Raw genomic sequence first — 10,029 nt, forward strand, 5'->3', positions numbered from 1 at the left:
GATTTCTCTTTCTGCTAGTTCATTGTTAGTATATAGGGGTTGTCCTCTGGCAACAGTGGGGCTACTGGGTTAATGGGGTGGGTGGGGCAGTTGCACAGCAAGTTGCATGGTGGCAGGGCTCATGGTTGCATGGAGGTTGCTAGTTGTGCTAAGGGGCCCAGGCTTGCCATCACACAGTGGTTTCAGTGAGTTGGGCAGTCACCCCTTGGTGGCAGTGAGGAAGGCAGCATGGGTCTTGCACACTTGCAGGGAGAAGGGAGCACGTTGAACTGGCTCCTGCAGGCAGCTCCCTAGTTGGGCTGAGACAGGGCTGAGAGAGCTGAGAAAACCTCTCTCCCTTCCAAGCAACAAAGTCTGATACTGTTTGGTTGAGAGGGCTGGGGTGACAGCAGCGTGCAGGGAATCCCCTCAGTGATGAGCCACCAGCGAAGGGGATGGATTGTCTGGGCCTCCAAAGAGTACCCGACCTGTTGGGCTAAGGGAGGGCTGGAGAAGTATTGCCCACCTGCCCTTTCTCCTGCTTAGAGATCTCTGTCCAACCATTGACCCTCTGGTACTCCTCCCACTGCTGGCAAATATTTCAAGTTGCTGCCTCTGTGTTGGGTCTCAGAGGGACTGGTGGAGCATATTGTCCTCCACAAGTGGCTGGAGTCTCAGCTGCCCGGAGTGTTCTGCCTGTCCCTGGTGTCCAGCCCCACTGATCACCGGAAGCCAATGCAACATGTACTCGTATTTCCAGAGCGGATCTCCAAGGCCAGGTGTGCAGAATTCTTGAGATCCTAATCCCTCGCCATTCCCTTCCTCTTCCTCCTGATTTTGGCTTGGGATCGGGGGAGGGCTTGGGTCCTGCTTGATCTCAGCTCTGCCGCTTTACCCTTTTCTGCGTGATCTTCTCTTACTCACCAGTTGTAGGTCTGTTCTGTAGTCTTCAGGTGATTTTCAGGTTTAGTTGTGTTTGCTGTAGTTGCTTCCTTGGTGTGTGTGAGGAAGGAGGTTTCTCCCTTGCCTTGATCCTCAGCTGTCTCCCCTCCACCATATTGTAGCAATTTGAAAGCATTCATATGCGCGCACGGTTCATAATGAAGTGTAATCACCATCGAAGAGCTGATACTCTACTTGGCAAAGTATGATATAGATTCACAGAATGGTATAATAGCATGCTAATATAAGAAAAAAGAAAGCTAAATGATGTAAAAAACTATGTTATGGGAAATATATTTCTTAAAGTGAAATTCTTATCTTGCTGTTCCAAACTTTGGCCAAGGTGCTAATATTGTCTGTTTGCCTTGGGATAATTGAGTGGTGTTTGCATCTTTTCCCCAGTTCAGTTAACCTGTATGGCCTTTGAAAAAGCACATAGATTGTGGTGGATGGCGGTGGACTACAATAAACTTCATTAAGGAGTGATTCCGATTTCTAATATGCTGGGGGTAGCACTGGGGATTTAATAAAGATTTCTAGTGTTTTGGGTATTTATGTGGCACATAATAAAATGGAAAGAGAAAGCCAACCTTAATTTCTGATGACTAACTTAACTTTTTGGGTTTGCTGAGCACCTTTGCTAGGCACATGGAGTCAGTGAACAGTGTGGTTCGTGGCACTAAGCAACTCACAGGAAAGTTGGGGAGGGGAGACAGAAATGGACATGTAATTGTATCATATTTTCATGCTCTGTGTTCTAAAAGAGAGTAAAATATCAAAAACATGTACTATATTCATACATGTCTTCACTGTCAGAGATGTCTTAATAGGTGGTCCATTATCAAATATTCAAGAGACAAGCTTGTTTTTTCTAAGGTCTGGGATATTCAAACTCATAGAAGCGTAGTTTCTGCTCTCAAAGTACTCTGAAGGGAAAAAGAAGGAGAACATTGCCCTAGTCTATTTGGGCAGCCATAAAAAAATACCATAGACTGGGTGGTTTATAAGTAACAGGAATTTATTCACACGACTCTGGTGCCTGCAAGTCCAAAATAAAGGTATTGACAGATTCAGTGTCTGGAGAGAGCCTGCTTCTGAGTTCATAGATGGTCATCTTTCCTCTGTGTCCTTACATGGCAGAAGGGGGGAGGAAGCCCGTGGGTCTCTTTTATAAAGACATGAATCCCATTCTTGACCTAAGAATCCCAATCTTGACCAAAATTTCCTCTTGACCTAATCACCTCCCAAAGGCCCCACCTCAAGATTACCATGAATTTGGGGACTAGGTTTCAACATGAATTTTGGGGCAACACTGCATTCAGTCCATAGCAAACATAGACTACAGAACAAAGTGTCTCCAGCTTTATATAAGCTTGGGCAATTATTTCCCCATCTGTAAACTGAAGTATATTTAAACTTTCTATGGGAATTAAGTAAATTTATGTATGTAAGGCACTTTGCTATGTAACAAAGCAGGTAAGAAATAGTAGCAGTTATTTTAAGTGTATGTATAGGATGCTCTGGGAATGATGAAAGGCAATATGGAACTCTGTCATCTCCCTATTTATCTATCTATCTATCTATCTATCTATCTATCTATCTATCTATCTATCTGTCTATCTATGTATCTATCTATCATCTATCGATCTATCATGTATCCATCCATCCATCCATACATCCATCTACCTGCCTGCTTGCCTATCTAACCTTCGTATTGAAGTCAATTGTTTTTTGTTTTATCTTAATATGTGTGACAATTGAACTTCTCTTTTTCTTTGTAGAAAGGAACAGAGCCAAATGGGAATAAGAGTGAGAGAGGTAGACGATGAAACAGAGGGGATGATTGAGGATAAAAATTTCCTTAAGAGATCCTTTTAGATCAAATACATTCACATTTTTACTAAAAGAATATGCTCCTGTGGGAAATCTCCACAGAGGCAAGCCATCATTTCATAGTATAAATAATAATCTTCTAATTCATTTATTTTATAAATTCTGATTTTTCTATAATGGTTGTTCATAAACATAGATATTTACATTCCATGATTCATTTATTTATGACTCTACTCATACATAATGTCATTTCAGTAAAAGCTATTGTTGAGAAGTTTTGAATTATAGTAACCATTAGGATTTGTGCTGATTTACTAAATAAGCCTGCACTTTCATAAAGGAACTCTCTTGAGATTTCTTGCTGGGGGAAATCCTATATTTATTTGAAGTCTCCTTTAATAAGATATTTTGGTACTTCAGAAAGTCAACTTCCTGGATGCATTTTAAGAGGTACCTTATACTGATGACCCTCTCTCTGGGATGGCAACAGAGGGCAGTTAGACTGGGGAGCCTGCAAGGTTGCTTTCAGTTCTGCATCTATGATTCTATGAATTCTGTTCTTTAGCAACATTATACACCAGTTTCTTTGAATTTAACTTCCCTTTCAGATTGCATGAGGCAGATTTGCCCTGGGGTGTGGGTCCATGTTCATTTATTAAAATAACCATGGGATGAGGGGTGGGGAAACAGATGCCCATATGAAGAAAGCTGAAAGTATATGCTGTATGATGGATTAAAAACTTGCTGTTATTTATGAGATGGGCAGGAAGTAAATAATCAGTGGAGGCAGCAAGCTTATCAATTGCACAACAACCCTTCTCTGGTTCTTTTACCATCAGGCCCTTTTCCTGATCTCCAGGAAAGGGGGTTCTGAAGCCCCCTTTCAGAACCATCATCTAGACCGTCTGATCTTGCCGACTCCACAGGCTCTCTCAGCAGCTGGCTTGCTTTCTTGCTTTACAGTGATTACAGAATCCAAAAAGAAGAGCAACTCGAATTTCCTTTTAGACAGTAGAACTTGACTCTCCCCGCCCATTCTTTCCTCTTCCTCTCTCTCATGTTATGATTCAAGAGTATATTAATCATGTTTATTTTCTACATGTTATGGTATTTGATGTCCTAAATTTCTTCTTCTGGTGGGAGAGAGACTGCTCCTCCTGGAGCTAGCCAGTTCTAGGGACAGCAATGGACCCAGCTGGGACATGGAAGGACTCGGCTTTTGATATGAAAACTAACCAATCCAGAGCCATAGCTCCTCTGTCTGGCCAGAACAGACACTCCAGAGGCAGTATTCCTCTGCTTACTCATCCATGGCCAAGTACCAAGCAACTAGCATCACCCTTCTGGCCCAGAGCCCACTGATACTGTTCAAACTGGCCAAAGCCTAAACCATTTACTCGGCCCTGCCTCATCTGTCCTGCAGAAACCTCAGTAAAGGCTGTGGCCCGAGTGCGACCCACACTCCTGTCTTGCGCCTCCTGCCGAAAGCCTGGTGTTCTTCCTGTGGCCCTGCAGGTGAGCCCTGGGCCTCCGGTTTTTGGTAGAAGTGCAACATTAAACTTCCAATAGCACTAACCTCTTCTTGTCATCCCTGAGTTACCTTTATAAATTAAGACCAGGTTGCAAAACCAAGAAGCATCTCTCCTCCCTTCTGGGGATCATCTTTCCACCTGTTCTCTGGATCCTTTCTCCTGCCCACTCAGGATACTTAGATGGCTCCCCCTCTGCTATTTTCAGTCTTCTCTCTTCTATTACTGGTCCCTTCCTTTGGCCACTGAGACTGATGTTTCCCATTAAGACAGAATCAACAAGAGCAACAAAGCAGCGAGAACAGAGCATCCTTATCACCATCCGCAGCACCCACCCCCATGCTGGCCCTTTCCTTCCACATCCTCATCATCACCCACAGCACCCGCCCCCAGTGGCCCTTTCCTTCCACATCCTCATCATCACCCACAGCACCCGCCCCCATGCTGGCCCTTTCCTTCCATATCCTCGTCATCATCCACAGCACCCGTCCCCACTGGCCCTTTCCTTCCACATCCTCATCACCTCCTGCAACACCGCCCCCAGTGGCCCTTTCCTTCCACATTCACATCATCACCCACAGCACCCGCCCCCACCGGCCCTTTCCTTCCACATCCTCATCATTGCCCACAACACCTGCTATCTCTCTGACCCTTTGCTTTCACATTGTACAGCCTGAGAAGATTCTACAGCAGGTGCCGCCTCTGCCCTGTTCTCTCCTGATGGCCTTGTAATCTAGCTTGTGCCTACCCACAGTGTCACAAGGAGCTGCTAAATTCTCTAGGTAATGTAATTCCAGTTCTGACTTGGTCTCTCTCCTAAGCAGGCTGCCTTTCCTCTGCCCGTCTCTTCAGTGTTGGCATTTACTCATCATTTTGTTCAAAGCCCCTCCTCTGTTTTCACTGGAATGTCCCCCAGAGATGTTTTCCAACCTGACAGCTTTAGTGAGCACCCACATGTGCTGACATGAGGATATGCTAATAATAGAATCAGATTCTATTAGGCTAACACTATGCTGACTATATGCTGATGATTCTGACAATTCCTTCCTGAACAACGTATTTCTGTATCAGTCTCTTTGTGTCCAAAGGTGAAATCGTCCCTACCAAACTGTGATGGCTAATTTTATGTGTCAACTTGACTGGCCTAAGAGATGCCCAGACAGCTGCTAAAACATTAGCTCTCTGTTTGTTTTTGTGAGGGTGTTTCTGGATAAGATTAGCACCTGATTTTAAAGACTGAGGAAAGAGGATCCACCTTCACCAGTGTGGTCAGGAATCATCCAGTCCACTAGGGGCCCAAACAGAGCAAAAGGCTCCAAATAGAACAAAAAGGTGAAGGAGGAGAGGATTTTGTTTTCTTGAGCCGGGATGTCCATCTTCTCCTGTTATTGGACATTAGAGCGCCTGGTTCCCAGGCCTTTGGACTCACCCTGAATTATACCACCTGCTTTCTTGGTCCCCAGCTTGCAAACGGCAGATAGTGGGGCTCCTCAGTTCTCATAACCATGTGAGCCAGTTCCGATAATAAACCTCCTCCTATAATATCTCTATATATCCTATTGGTTCTGTTTCTCTGGAGCACCCTGACTAATACACTAAAACCTTCACCTTTCTCATGATTCCTGAGAGGTGACCAGTGAGAAAACAACTTCCATCCTTGATTTTCCCCTCTCTTAACTATCTCATATTTAACAAAGCAAATATCCTATTGATTCTGTGTTTCTTGTGTCCATTCATTCCTTTCCAGCTGACCTGGCTGTCTAGTTGTTTTCACCACAGTCTCTTAACCAGATGATATCAATGACTTATCTGGTGCCCTGCCTCTGGCACTGTCCCCATCCAAATGTGTCTCTCTGCTACAGGCAGCATGATTGCCTAATTAGATCCACCTGTGGTTTCTCATTATCCTTATGATAAATTCTGACCTTCAGTTGGCCTGTGAACTTCTGTCTCTCATCTCCTGCTTCTTTCCCTGTGCAAAACATGCTCCTTTCTTTCTATATTTCTCTCTTGCTGGAACTTCGATCCTGGTCTTCTTATTCTGTTCCCCTTTATCTTGCAAAATGATTGGTTAACCTTGATCCTGGTTGACATCTTAGCTCTCATGCTACTTCCTCTGGTAAGCTTTCTCTGATTGCTCCCCTCCTGCTGTGTTAAATGTTTCTTCTATCCACTGGATTGCAGGTTAGATTCCCCAGAAGCAGATGTCAAGATGGAGATTGGGGGTTTAGTTGTTTATTAGGAATCATCTTCAGTGAAAAAAAATGGAGGGAACAGGATTGCAAAGAAAGGCATAACATAGCCTCAGCCAACTGAAGAGATGCTCTGGAATGAGTATTGCCCCTGGGGGCTGTCCACGCTGGACTGAAATGGTCCGGCCTTGTCTGCTTCTTCCTCGTTCCCTCACTGCATGCAGGCCGCTGCAGGATGGGGGTGACCCTGGGAGAGGAAGCGCTCAGCAGCTGAGACGGGCCCTGAGGCTGCTGGCAGCTGGAGTGTGGACAGTTGTGTCCTGACCACAACCCCCACAGCTGGTCAGCACACCCCTCATTGAAGGTGAGTCTGAGCAGCATGCCTACAGGCTTACCACACCCTATTGGCACTGTATCATCCCACCACTGTGCTCCCTCTAACTTGCTTTTTTAATGGTTGGCCTCATCTCCTTACCACCAGCTCCATGAAAAAATGAGAATTTTTCTGTTTTGTTTACCATTGTGTCAAGTATATGTAGCATAGGCTTGACACACTGTTGGGCTCAGTAACAACTTGCTGAATAAATGGACCTATGAATCTATTTTTCTTAATATCTTTCCTCCTGATGGTCCTGAAAACTTTCATTTCAGCTCAGTGATTTGTCCTGGTTTACAATCATCGAGACATTCTAATCATACCACAGTAAAAATTGGCAAATTGAGGGCCATATCCCCGTTCATTCCTAGGGAAGAGTTCAGATGTCTAGATATAAAACATTTCTTATAAAACTGAGCAGTACTGATAGTAGTGAGGGTCTATAGGCAAGGAGGATTTTCTCCAGACATAAAACATTTCAGGCAGCTTCCCATGTTTCCTTCTGAAGATCTACTTCTTCTCAATTATTCCAGTTTCATCACATATGAAGATCTTTTGGGTGCCAATGCCACCTGAAACTTTATTTTTTATTTTCATGCATTAGCCTGACTGATGAGACTGTAGTAACATGTGCAAAGAGGAAACAGCATGAAAACAGATTGCAAAACAGCAGCCTAGAGGCACATGCAGAAGTGTTTTGTTTGTCTTGCACAGGTTCAAACATTGTCAACATTTAAAACTTGGACAATTTCAATTCAGATTTCCAGCATCTCTTGGAAAAAAAAAGATCTGGAAACTTTGGGGATTGAGGCTATATATCCATAGCCCTTCTAGATAGGACTTAAGTTCACAAGTTTGCAACAGTTCCCACCATTCTGTATTACTTACCAATCTAACTCACTTTCCTGAGTTAGTTCAGTCCCCTATAGGTCCTTAACAGTGGATGACTGCTAATGACAGTACTCAGGGAGAAGAGTCTTGGGATGGGCTTCAGCAAAGTCAACACCAGAAAGTAGGAGTCAGTGGCAACTCTATTGAGTTGACTATTCAATCTTACTGAGTTGACTAGGTACATGGAAACTACTAGGAAGGGGAGCTTTGCTCTTAAATATCAGTGGGCAGTTAAACTGGAACTCATTTCATTTACACAATTACTCTATTGACATTTACTGATCACTGAGTGAAATATTGGGTTTCTCAAGGGGCTTCTGTGTTTATTTTACTTAGACATGACTAAAAAAGATTAAGAGCCTTGTAGTAAGTTGTTAGGTATTATTAGAGGGCCCTGTTGTGTTACAATGTCCTATCGGATTCTTATCCCTGCCTAGTTGGGTACTGAAGTGTAACACCCCATAGAGAGTTCAAATTGCATTTAAGAATAGTTTGGTCCACTTGACACTAAAGCTTTGGGTAATTCAGTACTTTCTGATAGCCAAGTGTGACTGATGGATCTACATGGGCCATTACTTCAGGGTTTCTCTTAATCCTTTTCTATGAAACCTCCACTAATAGCACTGTAGAAACACACATTCCTTGTTAGATTTTATCTGTTACCAATCACAACTCCTCCCTTCTCACTGAAGTGAAATGTATTTCACTATGCCTGGAATCCACTTCAGTTAAAAGCAAATTTATAGTCGGTGTTAAAGTCAGGACTTAAAAAAAAATAGTAATTTATCAGGACTTAAAAAAAAATAGGACTTATCCAGGTCTCTACTGGGTATGTACTTTGCTCAGCTTAAACCAGTAGGTGAACAAAAGGCCTGTTATGAAGCTGATGTTTTGAAATTAAATTTACTTCATTGTTAACAGAAAAACCATTAATAACAGAGTATAACTTATGTATGACATATCTATGATAAATTTTAACCAGCAGTTTATATCTTTTGCCAAGATAGGTTCTTCTTAATACTTTTCTTTATATGAGATTGTATGCTTTGGGGCATGCAAACAAGTTTAAAACCTGAAGTCACAGTTGGGAAGGTAACTTCTGTTTATGAAATCTTCTCTTCTCAGTTACCAATATCAATGTTTGCCTCCAGTAGGGTGGGTAACTTAGTATTAGCAATGGGAATTCAGTGTAAATTATAGTGTGCTTATTTAAATCAGAATAAAGCACACAGACTAAAGTTGGCTAAGATATAAATAACTACAGAACTAACAGTGTCACATCATGGGCAGTAATATTTTTAACAAAAGAGGGAAAACATTTACTTAGAATCTCGACATAAGTTTCTAAAGAAGTAGGTCACAGAAGTTACTGGAGCCAGAAGACCTCTGAGATGCTCTTCTGATTTCTTAGATTTCCTTTGATGTTGATTCTCTTCAGTTCTGCGAATGATCAGTGAATTCAAATGAAAACTTTACAATCATGGAATAGAATAAGAAACTGTAAGCAAGGTCTGTATCAAATAATTCCACCTACTCTAGATTTCCTTTAGATATTTCCTGTAAAAAATTTAAGACTGTGTTGGAAGAATTAAGCTGTTTAATTTCTCTTCAGCAAGTGTCAGTATAAAATAATTGATGTCTTCCAGTATAATTTTCTTCTTGTTTTCATGTCTGGCTTGTACACTGTCATCCTCAATGATTTCATAATCTAGCGGCTTTGTAGGAAACTGCAAAGCCTGTGATGTTTTAAAATGCATTCACACATAGACTGATACTTGTCACACAAGAAGTGGAGCCTAGTTCCTCTCCTCCTGAGTATCACCAGAGTTAGGGACTTGATTCGAATAAACAGAATAAAGCAGAAGTGATGGTGTGTGACTTAAAAACTAATAAAAGGCAATAGGGCTTCTCTCCTCTTTTTCACATCACATGCTTTGGGAGAAGCCAGCTACCTGTTATGTGTAGCCTTATGGAAGGCTTACTGATGAGACACTAAGCCTCCAGTCAAATCCAGCAAGAAATTAAGGCCTCCTCCCAATAGCCATGTGAATGAACCAGTGCAAGTGGACTCTTACAGTGTCCAGCTTTCAGATGACACTTGGGCTCACATCTTGGCTGTGACCTCGGAGATCCTGGCCAGAACCACCCAGCTGAACTGCTCCCTAACTCTTGATCAGTAAGACCTGAGATAATAAATGATGGTTTTTGAAGCTGCTAAGCCTTGGGCAACTGGTTACACAATAGTACATAACTAATCTAAGCAGGTAGACTATTCTCTGATGATGAA

Source organism: Manis javanica, chromosome 9 (assembly GCF_040802235.1).
Source record: "Manis javanica isolate MJ-LG chromosome 9, MJ_LKY, whole genome shotgun sequence".
NCBI lineage: Eukaryota > Metazoa > Chordata > Mammalia > Pholidota > Manidae > Manis > Manis javanica.